General features: G+C 42.1%; 1 long non-coding RNA gene across 1 annotated transcript in view; it reads left to right on the forward strand.

Annotated features, from left to right (window-relative positions):
* Positions 1 to 21,935, forward strand: part of LOC108888973 (uncharacterized) — a 153,702-nt gene that overhangs the window by 87,972 nt on the left and 43,795 nt on the right. Inside the window, exon 3 of the long non-coding RNA XR_001961908.2 lies at positions 10,313 to 10,429. This is a non-coding gene — a long non-coding RNA (uncharacterized LOC108888973). The remainder of the gene's footprint in view (positions 1 to 10,312; positions 10,430 to 21,935) is intronic.

A 21,935-nucleotide genomic window follows, 5' to 3' on the forward strand; every position in this document is an offset into this window, starting at 1 on the left:
CACGTCCACAAGGACAATGCTAACATGCTGATTTGTAGCAGATATACCATGTTAACCATCTTAACTCAGCATGCTAACACATGCTACAGTAAATGGCACTAAACACAAAGTATATCTGAGGCTGATGTGAATGTCTGTAGTTTGCAAAATCTTTTGTCACAAATCCAAATATTGGTTAAATCACTTTTTATTATTATTTTCTGTCATCATTATTTTATTTATGATGACAGAAAAAGTCAAGATATCACCAAAATGATAACAATTCATCCAGAGTGGGGTGTGAATGTCTAAACCTTATTTCATGGCTATCCATCCAATAATTTCCTTTTTTCAAATTTTCATCCAAAACCACCATTGATAACCTCAAGGTGGCACTAAAAGAAAATATCAAAGGATCACTAATGTTATTGCAGTTCGTCCTGTGGGGAACATGTACCAAATTTCAAGGCAATCCATTGAGTTGTTACAATTTCAACAAACCCAAAATGTCAAGCTCATAGTGGCACTAAAGTCAGGCGATCACCAGAGTCATAGGCCTCATCCTCTGGGGACCATGAATTTTATGCAGAGCCATCCAACAGCTGTTGAGATAGTCTAGTCTGGACCACAATGGTGGTAGACCCACCAAGCGACAGATGGAGAGACATTACTATCAATAGAGGCCACCATTCTTTAAAAAAAAAAAAAAAAGTCAGCACAGTTTTAAAAGATAAAACACTAGTCATGTAAAATCAACATTTTAATTTTGGTTGGACAAATTTCCAGACAGACTTGAATGGATTATGCATATACCTTGCTTGTCAAGTAACAGTCCTTTAGCGGTGCTATACCACCAAAGGTTTTTATTTACTGTTTTGGGAATTGTAATCAGGACTAATCCAATCAAAGCCACAAGCCATACCGCTGCTTTAATTTTATTTTTTGGGGAGTTCATTGTCTCAGATTTTGAAAGACAGGTGGATCATCCCTGTGGTCAAGAGTGGCAACATCTGTGTAATGAACAGCATCTCATAACTGCTAAACCTTTATGATTGGATCTGAGAAACAAAGACTCTGGGCACTTCACCAGTCTGCTACAGCTGTACATACTGTACTCCACAGTGAGCACAAGTTCTGCCAGTACATTTATGTAAGATGGGAGATAAAAGTGGATTAGTGTTCAAAAGGGCCTAAAAATGATCATTTTCAAATGCTGTATGACACTGACTCTATTGCTGAGGTAGGGTTTTGTTGTTTGTTTAGTGTTTTTTAATCTTGGCAAATCATGGTATAAATGCAAGTCCAGCCATGGTGCAAAGAAAGACTACTGTTTGATTCACCAAAACACATTTTTCTGGTAGAATGGTACAGTATTGTTATTGAAGTTGTCCCTTACATTTAAAAAATTCCAGATCTGTTTTTCTGTTTTGACTGAAACCCAGCTAAGCAGTAATCACAAAAAATGTCAAAAATGACCCCCCTCACCTCTTCGAGGCAGTGTGGAGGGGTGGTAGTGTTAGTGAGGATGGGTGTGTGAGGAGGTAATCTCCCCTGTCAGTGATCATTGTAGATGCGATTTGAGTAGGCTAGATCAGATTAGGGATTGTTTGGGAGTAAACATTCAGTATGACTCTGAAACTAATCCTTCCACAAGAGCCTTTGGCCCTGTAATCTCTTGGCAGGCTTGCTGGAAGAGACAAGAGGAGAGGCCATATTTGGTTGAAATGTGAACAGCATCCTATTTGCCCTCTGTGTACTGTGTCAGTCCCTGAGTCACTGACTTTGTGGATGCTAGATGAGGGCACAATGGCTATTTAAATAGCCTGTACCTTCCATTTTCACCAGCACAGCAAGTGGGCAAGACTACCTGGCTAGCTGCGTTGATCTTGCAGCTTGATCTTGCCTCCTTTACTCAGCAGACTGAGATTATTGATTTTGATGAAATATGGCAACAAATGTTACTCTTTAAATGTTCAGTAGTGGTACTGATGAATACAGGTTTAGTTACTTCAGCAGGTATCTATCACCATCTATGTCAGTTTTCCAAGATTTACAACACATTTTGATGTTGAAAGTCTTAAATTCCACACACAGCTTAACGGATATAGATGCAGGTAATACCAGCTGGAGACAGTGAAGCTCTCCCCTTGGCCTAAGGATCTACATTTCATCCAGTTCTTCTATTTCCAAGTAGTCAGCCACATTATCCTAGATAATTACTGCAACATTTGAAATAATAAGATGTACAATGGACAAGGATCAAGTAAAACCAGTGATCAGTCATCAGCCATCTCCTAAACAACAATGGCAGGTAACAGCTTGCTTAGAGCTCTAATAAGGCAGGGACTCATTGTGTTTTGTGTAGCATTCAAAACGGTCACTCACCTCCCTGGTCACTGGTGCTTCAACTGATGGGAAAGTAAGGAAGTGATAACAAAAAGATGCGGGCTAAAAAGTGGAAACTTGCTCTAAGGACAAAAGATCAATTTTTGTTTTTACAAGACAGCATAAAATCATGGCAGCACCAGTCCTTGTGCTGTATTGTCCTTACATTTCCAGTGATTTGCCATTATTTGCAGAAGAAGACAAACAAAAAGTTAAAAGATTGACAAGTCAATTTAAAAAATGTGATGTCATTTATGGTCTTTCATGGTAACACTTTATAAGCTGGCCAGGGTCCAGGGGCCTGGCTCAATCAAAAAAGTGTTGGCTCAAAAGCTGTTGCAACCCCGTCTCATTGGCCTCTGTAACTTACACACTGAGAAATGAAATGTGTAACTTGCTGAATTAAAATGGACTGGCCGGCTCACGTTTTGCGGCTGCTGTCTCATGCACGCTCACAAAACACACACACACTGCGAATCAATTCCTGTCTCCGCTATCAATCCATATCTCGATCGTTGGGCCTCCTGATGTGAATAAACTGGGCTATAGGCCTAACAGCAACCCAATACTTTATATATTTCACCGATGTCAAAGTGTCAGAATGAAGTGCTGCCTGCTGCCACTTGGCAAATCTCTCCTCTCCTTTCTGGCCAAGTCTAGCTCAAGTTTCATTTGACTATTGATGTACAAATGTGTGAGGATGAAAAGTTTTGTGACCTGTCATATGTGATGCTATTTTCAACAAGTCAGTGATTGTGCATTTTCCACAAAATAAAATCCTATCCTTTCCGTGGAAAGACAAGTGAAACAATTTGTTCCCTGCAATTCGCCTTTTGTTCGACTTTTCATAAAGCTTTTTTTAGAGACAGCAATGTGCTCAATCAGTGGGAAATGGAGCACCAGGGTTCTTGTTCAACATGCAACAGTAAAGGGGGTAAGACTCAGGTAACCAGCAAGTGTAATTACGAGTACGTCAGATCTCTGTGAAAGCTCTTCCCGGCCACTTTCTACCCTGTACCGATGGCTTTGGCACAAGTGGCAGAGAGGGTCACTGTTTAATAATGAACAGGTCGAGCCGGCTGTAACGGATACATGCACCTGCTTTATACATCAGTCAATTACCTAATTAGAACTCTCCCTCAGGGGAAAGCTAATACCTCGTCCTGGAGCGGGAGGACAACCCCTTCCATGTGAACAGAGGCGACTGCGAGACAAACAGATACCTGTACGTGCGCATGTGTGTGTGTAGTCGGTGTAGTCGTGGTGTGTGCGTGCGTGTGTGCATTCGCATCTTAGTGTGAGAAACAATAGGAAGGGGGGTCCAGTATTTCTTTGCACAGATCAGGTACCCAAGGACACTCATGGGAAATTGTGCTCTGTGCAACTGTGATCCAATAACAATCCTTCCTCTGCCCACCTCCTCACACACGCTGCCCTCTGCCCCTCACCATTCATCCTGCCTTGAGAAAGTGATCCATGTAAACCCATATGAGGGGTCTTTCCTACCTCTTTTCAGAGGGCACAGATTAAATGGTCGGTCAATAGTCAACAGTTTTCATTAGGACTATTTCTTTAGTAAAAGTAGGAGCAATGAAAATTTTTCAGGGAGATCTGTGGGTAGTAGTCACATGCTTCTAATTACTCAAAAGTATGTAGTTATCACTCTTTATATTACTTTCATTACATGGCCCAATTCTACCAAAGGTGTCTTAAAGCAACTCCACAAATACTACTACTAATAATTAAAAATCTGATGTATTTATTGACCATCAACAGGTAGCTTAGCTCCAGTGACTCATGGGCGTTCATACACTCTAAAAGCAAAACTTCCAGTGGCTAGCTTGTAGCTGACAAGAATAAATGTAAATAAAGACAACTTTAGTGTTACCAATAGGTGCACTCCCCACACCCTTGTGTCATGCCCTGTGTCTGCTGGTAACTCCTGGTAAGACAGCTAACAGGCTGAGCCCCCAAATGTTTGACAGCTGTAATCCATACACTACCCATTACTGCAAAACATAGTCACGCTTTGCTACTCAACAGTGATGGCTAGATACCACAAAAATGTTTCGTAATTTGGATGAACCGACCCTTTAAAGTGGATGTTTTCACCAGTATAGGTGCCAGAGCTGAGGTGTGACTGATTAATAATATGATCAGACAGTCTGCTTGCGTTGACGCTGTAAGGTTTTGCTTAGGCCACCAGCAGCTCTGAGGCAATCAGGGACACTTCAGCTGTGATTAAGTCAGATACTTAAGCCCCCTAAAGGGGGAGGATGAGGGGAGAGAAAGGAAAGAGGGAATGAGTGATGAAGCTCTCACTTCATGAAGAGGGAGCGTACAAGGGTTGAGCGTTCAGGATCACTAATGTTAGTCTATACATCCTCATATAGGTTTCCCCCGTGACCTCTGCCCCACCCGATCCACTCCATCAATGCAAAACTCCACCCACTTCCCCAGCCTATAACCAAAGCGAGGCTCTGTCACAAACACCACCCTGGCTGCTCACGTAATATTCTTACTGCACAGCAAAATCAATTTCTGCTTATTAATAACAGCTACAGTGTAAATATCTGTACTGCGAGGGAGATGGATGGAATTGAAAGAAGAAAAAGAGGACTGAGATTGTGATGGTGGTGGAGGGTGGAGGCGGAGGGGGGTGGGGGTCGGGGTCAGGGAACATGCTCCTAAAAATCAATTTTCACACAGGAGGACTATTAGTTTATTGAGAAGTGGGATGACTGATTGAGGGTTGTAGTGTGTGGGCGTGTCGGCACGTGCGTGTACTTACTGTAAATTACCTTACAAGTTTTAAGAAAAACTTGAGACTCAAGACTTTGGAGTTATTATTCATACTAAAGCATGACTAATGATTATTGTTACCTTGCAACCAATTGGTATTCAAGACACCTTGCTCAAAATTCAAGTTTTAAATGTAAAATAGATATTTTAAATAAAATAAATGATCCTCTCTGTCCAGTTTGATTGTTCCTTTCTTCCTCCCCACTTTCTTTAAAAAAAAAAAAATCAGAGAGACCCACTTCTGCGTAGTAACCAAAAGGGAAAGAGAGGAATGTGGCCTGCCTCAGCGAGAAATCCCAAAGTGCTTGCCGACTCCTAGCTGCTAATACAACTAATGCAGTAATGTAAGGGCCAAGGCGATTAATGAGAGCGCTCTGCCCCTGACATCTCAGACACCCTAATGTTGCTGCAGCGTCTCCCTAGCCGTGCTTTAATCCATCACCGGCCTCTGTAACCCAATTATGGCCTGACGCTTTACTTTTAGCTCCTCTGCTGGGTCCTTCACACACATCTATAAAAGGGCAAACATGCACACACATACACTTAGACAAGAGTGTTTGAGCATCGTCAGACAAGCGCATTTTGCAAAAAAAAAAAAAAAAAAAAAAAAAAAAGACTTGATGGGATATTTGCCCCCCCCCGCCCCCGTTCACACACACACACACACACACACACCCACACACCCACACAATCATACACACTCATATAGTGATACCCACCACAGACACTGAACTCACAGGAAAGACACTTTAAGGGAGAGCTGAAGACTTTTTGAGTTGTAACACAAACGCACACTATATCACACAGCATAATTAACCTTTGCCCCAGAAAATATGACCTCCACTACCAAATATAGCTTCACCCCATTTTCACACATTTGATATTCTGTAATGTTCCATGATGCTGTTTTCATATTCAGAGTTGAGGCCTTTATATCTTCACTCATTTTAATGAACTCCAAGCTAACATTAACTAACTTCCTGTATTTCTAATGTCATCTCCATAAAGCCCCTCTCTTGTTATGATTGTAATCGTAGCATGATGCTACACTAACATTCTCCATTCCCAGAGGTCCATCAGCGCTCTGTTTTAGCTAAGGGGGTGTATGTACTGCATTTTTCATGAGGTCCCCTGTGCAACATTTATGATTCACCCTGAAGGCTTTAAAACAACACTTGACTGCTTCTCCCACTAGGATAACCCCAAACATCTGGAACATACTGTACATGGGGGGATCTTGATATGATGCAGGAACTAGGAGAGTAGCCCCAGACCTCCCAAAACCTCTCCGTCACTTTCCTTTTTCTCTCCGTCTGTCAGTAATGTCACACACAGAGTAACAGCTCTGTCAATCAAGAGATCTATGTGCTTGCTTCCTCTAAATCAGGTGGATTGACTCCTTAAGAGTTACTGGAGGAGCCTACTTCCATTAGCCACTCCCAGCGGCAAATTAACTTAAATGTACCCGCTCAATAAAGTTCAAGACAATCATTTGCATGTCAATGTCCTTTTTTTCTCTCAAGGCCTTCCCAAATATACAGCTGACTAGTGCAAATCCTGAGATTGCTGTGATTCCCTTGCACTAATACCAATTAGCCAGAAAGCTAATTGCAAAGAGAAATTGGTTACTTGGGAGAGAAATGTTGCACTCTAATGTTAAAAAACTAGAAATCAACTTGCAAAAAGAGAAAGCAGTTTACTTTAAACTGGCATATTCCATGGGCATGCTCTGCAAATATAATACAGCAAAACATAACTGTCTGACACAGTTATGTTTGTATTTCTCTAGTGCAATAAAAAAGAGAGCGTAAAAAGGCTTCTTGAATAAATCAAAAGGAATTTAACTCATTCCTTTGAATGGTAACAGTTACAGTAATTGTATATCCTACTATGATATTCAACATCCAAGCTTCTATCAGTACCTCATCCCCAGTTTCTGATGGTTATCCACACCCTTCCCCTGGTGCTCCATCCCAAAAACATCCCATAGCTACATCCCATCATGTCCTGCCATCCATCTGTAATCCTAAGCATGAAGTGCTCCACTTTTGGTCCACAAAGATGGAGTCATTTCACTACTGGGCTATCTTACATCATCAGTTATCATGTCCATACAATTACAGATAGGGATGATATGAGAAAGAGCACTGTAGGGGGATTACTGTTGTCAAAAATCACCAAGAGATGGAGGTCAGAGTGGTTTAGAAGAATATTAAAGATGTGGGTATCCACACATGGGACTGATCAGGTCAGAGTAAGCTGACCAGGCCTAGGTGGTGACAACAGGAAGCCTAACCTGTCTGGATGAATAATGAAAAGGCTGGGCATTATATCTATTTATGTATCATGGTATTGGACAAAGGGTTTAACGCTGTTCCTCCCCAGTGCTGGGAATCTGCTTATGAAGGATTTGGATGATCACAGTAACTCTATTTTAGTGCCCTCCGCTTATTTCTCTCCTATCATGTGTTTGTATACAGTGCAGGATCTCTCCTCTCTTCTCCTCTCTTCTCCTCTCCTCTCCTCCTCCAGCCCCTGGGCGTCTTCAGCATCAGATGTCATCCTGCCAGAGACAAAGTCAGTCAGACAAACACGTAGGCTGGACCTCTGAGGAGAACCTTGCCGCATGCTCAAGTGCTATAAGTGCCCGGGAGTCGTCTTACAAGAAACACTTATTGCATTTTGTATTGAGCATGATGTTATGAAAAATTAATTCTGGGGTGGTGTGCCTTCCTCTCCTTAGCCTCTCTGCGTGTGAGTCTCTCTGTCCACTTGTGTGCATGTAAAAACAAATGCACTGCACATGTGCTTAGGTGTAAGAATGTGTGGTTGCATATATATATGTGATTTTGGGGCTAATTTTATAATCATATGCATATCACAGAGGCTTCTGTCTCCAGAGACCTGGTGTTTTGGTAAAACAGTAAATGTCTGATTCCCAGCTGCACTATTGACAATAGTTACAGCACAGGCCTCCTTCCATTTGCAGCATTTAGGCTCTTTATTCCCCTAGGTTACTGCATATATTGACTCCACTATTGGCAAAACAACAGTGAAAAAAAAAAAAAAACTATCTTAAAGTAAATTGATATGTATACAAAAACGAGAATCGCTGAAAACAACAGATACACTGCACAAAATCGAAGAGCTTTACAGTAATGTATGTGAAACATATTGTGATATGTTGTACATTATAAACTCGCCAAGATATCATGTTGCTTACCCACTTTATGAAAGAACTTAAGCAATAACTAAGAGTCCTTTGAACTCAGCTGATGTCAGTTTTGAGGGAAAAAATATTTTTCATGAGGCTCCCACTCATTTGTTCCCTTTTCCTATTCTGTCTTTTTTTAATTTCGTTTTGGAAATTAATGCAGCCAACCTGTACTATTTAAATTATGATGGATTATTTTGAGTAGATCAAAGGAAATCTTATAAAAACGGATTGCACATGAAAACAATGTTTTATGCAATTTTTCCAAGTTTCCAAATCTATGCTCTGGTTCTGAACAGGATTAGGGGTTTTAGATTTTTTTTAACCCTTTTCCCCCATTTGATTGTTAAAGAACATTTGCTGCTTAAATTTGTTGCACTAATCCCCTTTAAGTACTGTCCTTTGCTGCTGTTCATGCATTCATGCAGGACACCATTATTCTTTCTCTCGCGTTCGTGTGGAAAGACAGGAATTTCACTCTTGTCTGAGAATCACTTAACCTAGGCACTGAGATCAAGCTTTTCATAATTTGTCGATTTCTGGCACAGTATGGAGGCCAGGGTAATGAACAGTAGGTGGGTTCTGCAATGAGAGGCTGCTGTAGTTAAAAGTTCATGTGTTAGATCATTAACAGCTGAGTCGGAACTGGAAAGGATGTAGGTCTGACCCTGGGGAACAGTGGTTTGTAACCCCTGAGGTGGGACACCAACACTTAAAAGACAGTGTGCCGCTGAGTCAGCTGGGTCAAGTAGAAGAAAAGGCCACAACGAGATTTGCAGAAACCAGATATAGGTAACCAGGGAGCGATCGAATAATAAATCTCCCAGCTGTTTATGACAACAGAGCTCTCTTCTGTTCTCTTCTCTTCTGTTCTCTTCTCTTCTGTTCTCTTCTCTTGTGTTCTCTTCTCTTCTCTTCAGTCTTTCTAAAAATAGCCATCAAGTCTCTCTGGACATTGATGGATTGACTGTGAACTCCTGACCCAATGAAATGTAACAAGGACTATTGTAGCACCACATGGAGTGTGTCAAAGGTCACAATGTTGAGTTAACAACCTGCCTTGGCATTGGAGCACCGAATACACAGGTTTTCATTCTTGTAGGTCACACAGTTGTGCACACTGGAGCAAATACATGTACACAACCACAGAAAAGTAGATCACATACACACGTAGCCATAGCCACAGCCAGCCATCGATCCCCAGACAGGAAGTCAACTGTCCCCCAAAGCTGGGGGCTAACGCTGAACTGCTGATTGGCCCAAAGGAGGGATCAGCAGATGTTGCATCTGGAAACAGTCTACAAATATTAGAGCAAGCCTCAGCATCAGTTCTTTACCTTGCAGTCTCATCTTAACCATTGCATAACCTGGTATGTGCTTAGGCACAGCATTGCTTTGGGTTAACTGCTGACAACATGATGCTAACATCCTCACAGTGACAATGCTAACATGCTAATGTTTAGTTGGTATAATGTTTACCATGTTCAGCATCTTAGTTTGGCATGTTAGCATGATAACATTTGTTAATTGGCATTAAACAAAAAGTACAGCAGGGGATGATGGGAATGCCATTATGTATGTAGCCCAAAGCGTTGGACAAATTTTGACATGATGGTGGGGCTATGGTGACATCAGGGGATCTCCACAGTCAGTAGGTACCTTTCATGGCAGGCCATCCAATAGTTGTCAGGACATTTCACTGAAACCCATTAATTTCATCCTGAAGTGGTGCTACAGAAAAGTCAGTAGATCACCAAAGTCAGCCGGATTCATTCTCTGTGAACCATAAATATCTGTGCAAAATAAAAAAACAGTAATCTGCTGACCCACCAACAGACCAAAATACGGTTTTCGCTAGTTGAAGTAATTTTTTAAAATCATGTCTATGGTTTTGCAATGTCAATGATTTATGCCGTTTGTATTGTTTTACAGAGAGAACCAGTACACTTGGTTTTCCCTAGAGGAGGAGGAAAGGGTGCATTGACATGGAGCTTTTGGGATGGAGCTGAGTATGGATCAGTGGGATTTTCTCATCACTCTGCCCTCAAGGTAATGTAATGAAAACATAACATGTCAAAGACACACAGTTAAATGCTCAGATAAGCCAATGTCTATCCTCTGTGGAATGATGCCCCACATTTAATTTATTATCTGTTTTGAGAAAATAACCAAAGGCTTGAGGCACTGGTAATATCGCCTTCCCAGCGCCTAAGACTACACACTCTACACCAATAATTCTAATGACCCTCTCCTCTGTATTTCCTCGCTTCCTCCACCCCTGACCCCTCCCCTCTGTCCGTCCATTCGCGCAGTCCCCTATCCCAGGTTACTTCCACCACAGCGGAGACAGCTAAACCCACCCCCTTCCCACTCCCAAACCATACACACTCATACACAGCCTGAGGGTGAACCCAATAGGTCCACTGCATGTCAGTCGTAGCGTCTCCCCTCTCGACTCCCCACCTCAGCGTATTTCTTCATCCTGCCTCTGGGGCTAGAACATGGACACCGCTCTCTTTCTCTTCTTTATCCAGTCCAGATAACCTTATGTGTTGGACAGGGCGAAGAGAAACCCACAAATAATAAGCATGTTCACTGTCACAGAGCAAACGATGGGCAGCTCCCCTTCTGCTGGCATCGTCTCAGGGTTTCACTCTGAGCCAAAGTGATGATGAGGTGTTGGGGCAGTCTACTGTAGCTGGCATCAAGGTGGACCAAGGATTACCAAGAATTTGAATGTATCATATCATCGAAGACAGCATTCAAGTTAAGCATTGAACTGCTGGAGGGCAAAAAAGGCCTGGGCATAGAAAATGCATGACACAGAACAAGACCATGTGTGTATGTCTCGCTCTCCATGTCTCAATAACATGGGGAAAGTTAAGAGTCTTTTTCATATTTGTATAATTTAGAACATGGAAATCATTCACTGGGCGCTGCGTCAAGGCCTGGCCTTTCCATATTTTCAAAGCGGATTTTGCCCTTCAAATGAAAATCACACAAGGAGAATATATTATGTTTTCTTATGGTATTGATTCCATGTCTCTGCCCACTCAAGCCTCTCAAGGCCAGCATTAAAATGTCTTGCTTCCTAACTCCATCTTTAATTGATGGTGGATATACTCTTATCCACACACACTCAATTCTCTGCTCTTCACTCCTTGATATTAAGTGTGTGTGAATGTGTATGGACTGTGAAGGTTGCTTTTGTACACTTCACTGGTTATGGCCGCCTTAAGAGCTTATGGATTAAAAGGAGGATGTGCGCCATGAGTGCAAGACAAGACATTAGGAGCTCTTTATTAGCTAATCACACAGACAATGGTCTTAAAGCACTTCTATAAAACAATATAATGACAAAGGCAGAGGATTATTTGCAAGACTCAGTGCTTGCTTGCTCCATTTCCATTAATTAAGTAAAGGGGTGCTGATCTGTATTGTGGCAATTAAGAGAGTACTGCTGATAAACTGAGGCTAGAGCCTTTTAAAAAACATAATAGGATACTAATGTTAAGATATGACTGCACAAGAATCTAACATATCATGCAAACCAAGGAAAACCTCAAATGGGTGGAGCCGATCAAATGGTTCAAAGAAAAAGCTTCAACTGAGATGTCCTTCCATATTCCTCAGTGCCTTTCACCTTTTTTACGCATGCTAATGGAACAGGTCTAGGGATGGCAACATCAGTCTGTTGGCCGCTCAGTCCACCGGTTTGGTCCAGACCAAGATATCGCCACAACTATTGGATGGATTTCTATGAAATTTTATACAGATATTTGTGGTCTTCAGTGGTTTGATCACCATGGCTTTGGTGATCCCATCACTTTTTGTGTAATAACTGCTGATTGTTAGCATGCTAACAAAATAAACAAGTACGGTTACCATTACGGCAGAATTTGGATCAACGCATGGCTGTGCCTGCCTAAAGCACACTGATAGCTGGACATGGCATCATCAATCAGCCTTGCTTCCGCATTGTCTCATTGGCCAACAGCCACTGCTACAAAAAGCTCCTCTGTGATGTCACCAGTCAGCTCTTTCACCATTATAAAAGAGATTTTGACACAACTGTGAACTCAAACCAAGGTCAGTTATTGCTGTTTGGCTTGTTAAAAAGGCTTTAAACCACAGAGTCTATAGGCAAGCATTTTCTATTCAAATGACTAGGCGTCATCTTAGAGTTCGGTATCCAGTTCTCGTGATATGTCTGTATATAGCTTTACAGTGGCATGGTCTTGTTTGAATATCACGACAAGTTATATTATTTCAAGTGATAGGGGGGCATAACTGAGAATGATATCTTGCATATGCATCTATGCTAATACGCAAGTGTATGTGCATACCATGTGTAACAGTGGAACACACAAAACCTTTGTAAATATTTTAATGCTGTATACTTGGTAGATTTAAATAGGCATCTAAAATGTGAGAGAGGTCTCTCCGTCAGCTGTCAATCTCTCAAAATGTTCTCTAGCCGTCAACTGTCCATCAGCTGTTGACAGTGTGTGGATGGGAGGAGATGAGAGGCAAGCAGACAGATGTGTGGCCATTATATCACTTGGGTTTTTATCATCTTTCATGCCCCCTGTCCAGCAATGATTAGAGAGCTAGGAGGAGGTTTAGCACACGTCTGTGATGTGTGAAAGCCTGACAGGGCCTGCCTGTCCACACAGGCCCAGACACCACGTGCAGGGCAACAGAAGTTCAAATTACTTGACATCTTTATTTAAACACATTTATGTAATTTACTAAACTTGCATGCAAGGCATGTGGCCAGCTATTTAAAAGAAATAAATAAATTTGGCTTTACTTTTAAGGTTATTACAGAAACATTTTTTTCACATACGATCAGATTTATAAAATGACAACATGCTCCAGGGGCTTTAACCACACACCTCTCAATGGATGTGTCATAATTTTGGCAACAGGATGAAATCAGGTCACCTAACTTGTTAATAAACAGTTATCATCAAGGGTGTATGTATGTGTGCATGACCATGCATGATGCATTTTTATAGTGTGTGTGTGTGTGTTTGAGTGATCCTTGAGGGCATGGCTGCAGTAATGATTTACTAAATGTCAAATGAACAGTAGTGGGGAGAAAACACCATGCAGGCGTGTTGGCTGGAAGCTCTTTAGCATTTCACGCCCTGATTGTGAGACGGCTCCTTTGGTCAGCCTACATCACTGAGGCAGCAGCATGTCCTGAGAATTAATTCCCAAGGATTTATATGCACACATTCTTGGTCACTTTAAGCACCATACTCAAGTCTTTATATGGAACCACAAACAGATGAACACACACACACACACACACTCTCTCAGTGTTGTGACATGATAAGGTCAAGATGAGCCTGAACAGATGTGAACTTGAACATTCTCTGCTTCATACTGTAACTCCTGAGCTTCTTCCCCTTTTCCCCTTTTTCTACTTTCTCCATTTTTTCCACAGTTGCCACCAAATGCTGAGCTCTGTCACTGACAGCTTCTGAGTAGAAAAGAGCACAAACCATCTGCGCAATAATAGCTTTTATGAGTTTGTTCCCTCTCATAGAGAGCATACTGTAGTCTCTTGGGTGGACATCACAGTTGGCGACAGCCTGATGTGGGCTGAGAGGTTGCCATGTCGGCTGTCTACCCCCTCTCAGGCTCATCTCCAGAGACTGTGAAGAGAGGCCTATCACCAGTGCTCCTGTTGCCTAATCACTTTCTTTCTCTCTTCTCCTCTTCCCCTTTGCATTTCAGGCTGCCATTCGCATTTGCACTCTGTCCGCACACCATCATTTATTTATTTATCCCTTTTCCAGTGTTGTTTTCCTCTCAGCACTCTGATTTTTCCCGATTTGTGAGGAAAAGGACCCAGATGTCACCAAAGGCGAGGTCTTAGACACGCAAAATGGAAATGCACACAAACAAACAGCACATTCAAGGCAAATGGCTGCCCCATCTGTAGTCACACCACATCCTTGACTGTTAAAGCCCCTCTTGTTGTTACCTCTTCTGACAGGTGTGTTTGTTGACCACCAGGCTAAGAATAGTGGATGGATACATCAACCAATCCAATCTGCCAACAAAGACTTTATGCAAATGTAGGTCATCATGCTTAGAACATGTGATTGGTGTGAAGGGGCAATATGACAAAGCAAGCAAGCAGCGAAGAGGTGGGGGTTGTGTATGTCATGGAGGCAGAACTAGAGATAGGAGTTGAGTGGTGGGTTCACTTTGGTAATCTGGTGACTATTTACAATCTTGAAGTGACAGTGAGTCTTACTGAAGAGAGTGACATCCTACCTTTCCTACTTTCTCTAACCGTGACATACAGGCACGTACATGCCATTTTGGCCTCATCCTTGATGTGTCCGGACAGCTTGTTTAACGGGTGGGTTGGATGGTGAATGGGGATGGGTAGTGGTGGGTCATATTGTGGGTATACACCAGGATAGGTGATGACACATCAAAGCCAGGGGCTGTTAATGTATCATAATGTTATTAATATACAGTGCCAAAAGGGGCACACACATCTACCTGGGTTACATTTAAACAGTTCTAATGGGCCACAAAATAAAATTATGGTAAAATAAAGAAGAAATAGTTCAGACATTGATTGAAGAGGGATTTTTCAACAGCCTGCTTCTGTTTTACAGTAAATCATGCTCTTATCTTTACAGTAAGTCAACATTCAGACTCACCCAGGTACCCGTTGGGCATAGGATGAGTGGGTGGTATCAGCAGGTTGACAGCTGATGACAGCCAAACCGTCATCGCTCTCAGCATCAACCTCAGAGCAGGACTTCATCAAGCCTGTGCTGGAAGTTAGTGCCAAAAGAGAGCATCTGCCAAAATGGCCCAGAGTTTAAGTGTGGTAGTTGTTATGGCAACATGGATTTCTTTTTTCATATCCCATATTTTAGTGTATATGTTGCACAATCTGTCTGTGTTTGATGTGCAGTGCAGTCCATAAGTATTTCCTTGATATTTGACAAACGTCAACAAGTCACTCCATCACCATGATAACAAATCTAACAGTCACAAACTTGGGGTTTAGTCCAGTTGATATGGTTGTAAATATCCAAGGAATGAAAACATACAAGTGGAGATGGAATTCATATGTTTTTGTACTTTTTGAATGAGCTACAGTATTATTACCCACTCAAAGCATTTTTGAAATGAATGGAAATGTTCATGCTCAGCTGTGGATCCCATTAAAGCAATCAAACACAATGAGAAATTTACAGGTTTGCCTCTGTGGCCTGTAAACTAAACTGTAAGGAGTGACTAATTCTACAGTACTTGAGGTTATTTTTTATCAGATTCGTGTTAACAAGTCAGCCAATGAAGCTGGGTATGTTCTTCCTATATTTTACCACATACTGTATGTCATGAAATAGCGTGATCATAAATTTTTATGAGAAAATGTCCTCAAGCATGAAAGACCGAGACAAGACTTCCGAGCAGTCCTACCTGACAGGAAGCAGATGCTGCCACATTAGGCATGCTACTAAATATGTCTGTGTTCAATTTTCCCAAAAGAATAGCATTTTCTTCCGACTGATACCATTGGTCTGACCAAGTGACCTCACGTTCAGGACAAACCGATGCCTGAAGACAGCCAGCCTCATTTACATGGCAGATAGAAGGCCATTAGAGTTTACTGGATGCAGATTGTAAACAGGTAAATACACTATGTGCCCATGTTTTAAAGACAGAGTCTGATATTTTTGGAGATAGGTTTGTTTTGCTTTCTTGGTTAGAGTTAGATGAGAAAATTGAAAATCTAGTTATATATGAAGCCTCAGCCAGTGGCAAGTTAGTATAGAGAATTGCTGTTTTCCCCCAGTTTCAGTCCTTGTGCTAAGCTAATCTAACCACCTGCTGGCCATAGCTTCCTATTTAAGTCTTTATTTAGCTACCATCATACTGTAGATAGGACAAACTTGTCCATACTATTTTGGCCTCATGTCATTTCTTTATCGGTGCGCGTGTGTGTCCCTGAGTGTGTGTATGTGTGAAGGGGCCATAACCCAATTTCTCTAACACACTTGTTCATTTCTTCTCTTTTGTCACCTCTTGCTTATCTTGATTTCTGAGCACAGAAGCAGACAGGTGTTCCTGATTGGTGTTGCTTTCCAGCACTGAGAGTGGTAAGGCAACACCTTCAACCCGAACTTTTATCCATTTATCCTAAACAACTGTGGTATAGTAACGTAACCACTGTCCACTGTGTGTGTGTGTGTGTGTGTGTGTGTGTGTCAGTCAGTCTGTGTAAGTGTGCTCCGTTCTTGCGTTTGGGGGGCTGAGGTTAGATTTCATCCTGATAGCAGGGGCAGCCGTGGAGGAGGGCCAAACATATGTTCCGAGGGCCGGGAACAAAAGCACTGACACGTTAGCCTTTTCACGGAGATGACCTTTCCGCCGCTCCCTATCCCAGCCTCTCTGCCTGCCGCTGTCCTTTTGTCTGCCAGCTTGCCCCAGGCCCAGCTCAAGCCGAGCGCTAGAATTTCTCCTCGTCTCCCCAAATCTCCCTTGACTAAATGTCAGGATTACATATTTCTCTGCTCACACTGAGGGCTTTAATTAGCACTGCCGCGTGTGAGTTTGTGTTTGTGTGTAAGTGGGATTGTGCATGAGAGGGTGAATAAATGTGCACAAGTCTGTGACAGCTTACTGTGTGGAGGTGTGCGTCACGTACACTTTGGTAACCGTGAGCACCCGTGAGTTACCCGTGTCCTGAGCAGCTTTCTCCGTTCAGTGCCCCCCTAACCTCCCTTACTCCGGGCCAGAGTGGCTGACAAGATGAGGGAGGGAAAGAGGGAGGAGGAAAAGGTGAGAAAAAAGATGGGGAATCACACTTAGCAGTGGGAGCAGATCTGCTAATGTGCAAATAAAAGCTAATGCACAAACACACACACACAGATGTGAACACATGAACCACAGGGTCACACTGAAACCTGAGGCCACCAGAAGGATTCTTATACAGATGTCATCATTAATCTTCTTTGAGAATTTCCATAAATCATAATGTACTAATAATGAGCTTCTTATAGTAGCCTATGGCTTAAGCATCAATTCAGCCGTGGTGATAAAAGGTTTTAAAGTTGGCCTTTACTGTTTGAGCTGTTGGTCTTTGGGAGAACCAATCTGCAGGAGAATTAATAATTTAAGTTATAGTATAGCAATAAGGACAGGCTGTATGAACTGCACAATCAGCTGCCAGCCATCTAAGTTGCTAACCTCTTTACTAAAAGTTAAACATGCTGTCCCAAAGGGCCATTATGAGCCTGCATAAAAACAGCTGTAGCTGAAAAGGTCTTGGGGTTCAGTAGCTGTAGGATAATGTTAGAGTGTTACTATGAAGTCAGCCACTGGTTAATCTAATGCACTAAAGTAGCAGAGTAGTCCTTCCTGAGGAAATCTTCTTGGACTGTAAGAGATTTCCAGCTCAGTGACTGTTACACACTGCTGCAATGATTCTTTGTGTACATACAAATATAGTGGATATTAACAGCTAAGAGGTGTGTGTTTCTCTAATGTGAACAAGAAGCTTTTGTTTATTTCCTTCCAGAATTATTCATTTTAATAACCACTGAAAATTTCAATTGTTCTCAGCTCAAGAGGCTATTTTGTGTCTAAGGCCTGATGTTAATTAGGGAACAATGATTTAATAATTCACGCTCTTCTACCCTGCCCACTGACACTGTTCTCAGCAGCCCCGCCTAACCATCTCAGCTTCACAGCAAATCAACAAAAAAAATTCACACTACACTGGCAACACATAACACCACTGAGACAAAGAATTTCCATTGTTCCAGGGTTCTTATAAATATCTAGAGGTTATGCTAATAGATGTGGGACATAGCAGAATGATTAGTTTGTAGTGTGTGTGTGAGTGTGTGAGGGAGAGAGAGAAAGAGGGAGAGAAACTGTGTGAAGGCACATCACATCACACTGTCAAGACAGGCCCTTCCTCTCCCCCGTGCACTTGGAGAGGCTGGCAGTTACCCAGTCCTCCATGAGCGCACGCCGCGGACTGGTTCTGAACTGGTTCCTTCACTCGGGGCTAGCCTGGGACCAAACCCTGCGTCGCCTCTAATTAGGGGAGGCGCCCAGGCACAGGCATAACGAGCTGATGAATAATTAGAATTGGAGGAAATTGTGCAGCCAGGGTGGCAAATCTGGAGGGACAAGTGCTGAAAACAAGGCAAGCGGCATTAAGTCCACAGTCAGTCAAATCTGTGAACTTGGCCAGCGGCGTTAACACTAGGCCTGTGTGAAGAGGAATAAAGCTCCAGCACTGGTGGCCAGCCAAGGCCATAGTCAGACCCCCAGGGTCGATTAAGAGAAACAAATAAGATGTGGGTGATAAATGAATCCATAAATTGCCAGCGATGAATATTAATTCCTTAGTGCTCTGGCATTGTGAGAATGCTAAACCATGTGCAAAAGGATGCAGTGCTGATACTGTGATAGTATCTCAACATTTTCAAGGCAGCATGTCAGAATCAAAATAAATGATTGACAGACATGTTTGGCTGCAAGTGCTGTTCTCACTTCCAACACCCATGCTGAGGAGAAATTAGCCTAGCCACTCTTTATGTGTAAGAGAGTGTCAAAATGTTGGCGATTGTCGTGCATAATGGCTAAACATATAAATATATTTTATACTAATCTGAATGAATATTGTAGCCCTAGCTTCACACTCCGACTTTTCAAGGTGTGAATTTCCAAAAGTAGAACGCTAAATCATTGATGGAGTGGTGGTAAAGTGAAGTGACAGTAATGATGATGGGGTGTTTGCTGGCTAGCATTTGACTGACACAGTTTGGGTCAGTTTTTTCCTCTCCCAAACATCCCGCTCATTATCATGCACGGGGTCGAGGCTGGCGTGAGAGGGGGTGAACAGTCCTCCTGAGGGTCCTGATTGGGGTAGTAGCGCGGGAGGGGGTGACGAGGACATCCATGGGGGAGAATCCAAGGACTGTGCCCCCGTGATGATTCTCTGACAGCCAGCATGGCTGTCCAGCGTTAATTAGTGCTGGCCTTCCCCAGTCACCAAGGTTGTTTGCATCCCTGGGTCATTTAACACGCTGCCTGCTTCCTGCTTGCTCTTTTCTCTGCCAGCTGTGCCACTTTGTCTGGCAGAGTGGAATCACGCCGTGGTGATGCAGGGCATTAGACGTGTGACTTTCATGTTTTCACCTAATGTTTGGTGGCCTGTTTGTTTTGTCATGCGCTGCTGATATGTGAGTGGGTGACATGTTTGCATTCATCAAAGAGACACAACTTTTATTTCTAGACTTACAGTGACTCCAGACCTCATTTTCTGTGACAATAATGACCAAGGTTTTCTTTCAGTGGGGTTTTGCCCTTGACAACACCTCTTTCATACAGGCTATATAAGAGTTATAAAGCTGTTGGCAAGGCAATCCCTTATAATAAAATATGCCATGAAGAATGCAGTAGTGAATTTGTGTCCATGAAAAAACAAGATTACAATAACAAAAGGCTAAGCATTCAGTCCTATTGAGACTACTCTAGGATGTTTTTTTTTTTTTTGAAAATAAAAAAGGCATGTAATGATCAGAGAGAACACAGGTGATAAGGCAGTGTGTGTGCACAAGGTCAAAGAAAGGACAGTATTCTGAAAATTGGGTGAATCTAAAGTGAAGGCCTTTATTCTAAAAATATGATTTATCTTTGTTAAGCCGGCATCCTCTTTTTTCAAGCTAATCACCATTGTTTCTCCGCTCTCTGTGCATCTTTCTCTCACTAAAAGGATTTTTTTCCTCAATTTCCCAAAGCATTCGGATAAGGCTAGCCTGCTTTTTTGTGTATTATAGTCTTATTACATGATTGCTGATATCTGAAAACATGTGGTTAAAATAATAAGCAGTCTTTGTGCAATGTGAAGCAGAAAACAGGGCCAAATCATGCAATGATAAACACGACTTTTCCCCCTTTCCCAATCTTCCAACTCATTTGAACTTAATGCTGCATTCATCATTTTGATAAGCATCAGCATGCAGCCAATATGTTAGTTGAGGAAAGTAGATAGGAGACCGAGGCCAAAGCTCGTTAGGGCCACCTATTATAACATTTAGGAGTGTTCTTAATAGAAACATGCCTCAGAGCTGATGGCTTTTAAAAGGAGAGGAGTTTTTGGTTTCCGTGCAGCACGTCATATCATTAACCGCGAAAGGAGGAGTGCAGAGTGTCTCACATCCCTGCTTTCCGTCCCTTTTCCACATACATTAGTGTCCTCATGTCACATTTCATGTGTAGCGGAAGGGAAAACGCGTTGGTTCCCCAGCCGAATGTGGGCTAAGGGGAAAAAGCTAAGCCTTGGGCAATCAGAGCAGGGGAGAGTCGTGGCATTAATGGTGATGAGTAGTGATCACAGACTCTGGTCATTAGACTAATAAGACTGTATTTAAATTAGCCAGGGATGTTTTTTCCTTTCTCTTTTTCCCTCTTCGCCTCCTCCAGCCCCCCACCCACCCCTGTTGTTTTCATGGTAATGCATTGGAAAACTCATCCACATATTTCGAGCAGAGTTTCTCCCCCTTCATTTCCTTAACGAAAGAACTAATTAGGTGAGGCGCTCCATCCTAATTAATAATTATTTTTCCTCTGTCAAGCGGAAGAATCTGTTTTTTCCCCCCATATTTAGCATCTTAACTTTATTGTACCTAAATTGTGATTTTTATGTCATTTTATTGCTTTTGGACTGTGTTTTATGGTTAGGCAGTTTGATTTAAAAGAAAAAAAATCATTTGAAAAAAATCTGAAATGGGACAAATGACCATTACTTTCAGCCAGTATTTTGATTTCATGGCAATAATTTGAATGCTTTAGTTTGACATCTCTTCCTCAAAAGTGTCTTGTTATAAAAGAATTAAATCAAACGTGCTTCTCTTCCTCTCAATCAATGGGTTTTACTGAGATAAGATAAAGGATATATGGGTAATGTTTTTTATTAGATAGATTATTATTTATCTGTCTTATTTACTGTAGGTGTGTACTTTATTATTACACAGGTAATCACGTTTACCTTTAATCATTAATTTGATGTTGTATGAGAGCAGTAATTTAATATTGGCTTTAAATTGCAGTGGTAAATACTAGGGGTTCTTCTGTACTCCTATTGCACGAGCTTCAAAAAGACAATATTTTGGAAATGATCTTTATCTTCTCTGCAAGCCCATCACTTTCTATTATAGTTTATAATGCCGTGTTACTGCAGGTAAAAGCAGCATAAAGGTCTCTGCGGTCGGTCTGTGTTTAAGCTGTGCCCGGCCTCTGTTTACAGTGATCATGGCCGACAGTACCACTGGCTATGGTGTGATCAACAAGAAGCCTGCAGTGATAGTGGGCTGCGTAAGAGCTATATTCTCGCCCAATTTCAACCCAAACCCCTCTCTTTTAGCTTTCAACCTGCTTCACAGCTGAGCAGCCATTTGGGCAAAGGCACAAGCTGCACCCTGAGCTCGCTTTGCTTGAGTTCCCCTCCAGCCCTATGCTTCAGGCGCTGGTGTGATTTTGCAGGCTGACAGTG

The sequence above is a fragment of the Lates calcarifer genome, linkage group LG9 (assembly GCF_001640805.2).
Source record: "Lates calcarifer isolate ASB-BC8 linkage group LG9, TLL_Latcal_v3, whole genome shotgun sequence".
In the NCBI taxonomy this organism is placed as follows: Eukaryota; Metazoa; Chordata; class Actinopteri; family Centropomidae; genus Lates; species Lates calcarifer.